Genomic DNA, 1,863 nt, shown 5'->3' on the forward strand with positions numbered 1-1,863 from the left:
ACACGGATGACTTGGCAGTACTTCTTCATGCTGCTGAAGTCCTTCTCCAGCTGCTTCTTGCCATCCTCATCCTGCCATTTCTTGCAGTACTTGGTAAAGGCCTTCTTCTTAGATTTATGCCAGTTCTTATAGAAACGCCTCTTGCATTCATCACCGATGTGCTCAGCGAAGACAGTCTTGAAGGTTCGGAGGCCTCGAGGGGTTTCCACGTAGCCTGCAATGCCCACAACCACCATGGGTGGCATCTCCACAATGGTTACAGCCTCCACCACCTCCTTCTTGTTCACCTTCTTGTAGATCCTGGCCTGTCGACTTCCCGCACGATGTGGGTCATGCCAGCCTTGTATCCCAGGAAGGCTGTGAGGTGGACCGGCTTAGACGGGTCATCCTTAGGGAACCTCTTAACCTTCCCACGATGCCTGCTGCTGCGCTTCCAAGGCAGGAAGCCGAGGGACCCATGTCTGGGAGCAGAGAACTTTCTGTGAGACATCACGCCATCAAATCCCACCAGTAGCGAATGCTTCATATATTTCTAATTATCTCAAGAGCCCTGGAGGTGATATTTCTGTTTTACAGGAGAAAAACATATTATGCTAACTTACCCCAGATCATTCTACTTATAATCAGTAGCACTGATCTTGGAACACAGCACTGTCTGCTTCAAAGACTACCTCTTTCAGAGTTTCTTTCTTTTTTTTTTTTTTTTAAATCAACTTTTATTTTAAGTTCCAGGGTACCAGTGCAGGATGTGCAGGTTTGTTACATAGATAAATCTGTGCCATGGTGGTTTGCTGAACGGATCAACCTATGACCTAGGTACTAAGCCCAGCATCAAATTAGCTATTCTTCCTGATGCTCTCCTTCCACCTGGCCACCCCTGCGACAGGCCCCAGTGTGTGTTGTTCCCCTCTATGTGTTCATGTATTCTCATCACCAGCTCCCACTTATAGGTGAGAACATGTGGTGTTTTTGTTTGTTTGTTTGTTTGTTTTGTCTGTTTGTTTCCATGTTAGTTTGCTGAGGATAATGGCTTCCAGCTCCATACATGTTCCTGCAAAGGACATGATCTTGTTCCCTTTCGTGGCTGCATAGTATTCCATAGTGTATATGTACCATATTTTCTTCAACCAGTCTATCACTGATGGGCATTTAGGTTGATTCAACATCTTCAGTATTGTAAATAGTGCTACAGTGAACATACACATGCATGTATCTTTATAACAGAATGATTTATTTTCCTTTGGGTATATACCCAGAAATGGGATTGCTGTGTCAAATGATATTCCAGATCTTTGAGGAATTATCACACAATCTTGCAAAACGATTGAGCAAATTCACATTCCCACCAATAGCATAAAAGTGTTTCTTTTTCCTTGTAACCCCACCAGCATCTGTTGTTTCTTGACTTTTTAATAATCACCATTCTGACCGGCGTGAGATGGTATCTCATTGTCATTTTGGTTTGTGTTTCTCTAATGATCAGTGATGTTGAGCTTTTCTTCATATGTTTGTTGGTTGCATGTATGTCTTCTTTTGAGAAGTGTCTGTTCATGTCCTCTGCCCACTTTTTAATGGTTTTTTTTTTTAATTGTAAATGTGTTCAAGTTCCTTGTAGACTCTGGATATTAGACCTTTGTCAGATGACTAGATGGCAAAAAATTTCTCCCATTCTGTAGATTGTCTGTTCATTCTGATGATAGTTTCTTTTGCTGTGCAGAAGCTCTTTAGTTTAATTATATCCCATTTGTCAATTTTTGCTTTTGTTGCAGTTGCTTTTGGTGTTTTCATCATAAAATTTTTGCCCATGCCTATGTCCTGAATGGTATTGCCTAGATTTTCTTCTAGGGTTTTTATTGTTTTGGG

At 41.8% G+C, this 1,863-nt stretch overlaps 1 pseudogene across 1 annotated transcript in view; it reads right to left on the reverse strand.

Annotated features, from left to right (window-relative positions):
* Positions 1-1,863, reverse strand: part of LOC105535245 — a 19,720-nt pseudogene that overhangs the window by 8,767 nt on the left and 9,090 nt on the right. The window contains exon 2 of the transcript XR_001005402.1: positions 3-493. The product of XR_001005402.1 is annotated as a 60S ribosomal protein L3 pseudogene (transcript). The remainder of the gene's footprint in view (positions 1-2; positions 494-1,863) is intronic.

The sequence above is a fragment of the Mandrillus leucophaeus genome, unplaced genomic scaffold (genome assembly GCF_000951045.1).
Source record: "Mandrillus leucophaeus isolate KB7577 unplaced genomic scaffold, Mleu.le_1.0 Scaffold143, whole genome shotgun sequence".
NCBI lineage: Eukaryota > Metazoa > Chordata > Mammalia > Primates > Cercopithecidae > Mandrillus > Mandrillus leucophaeus.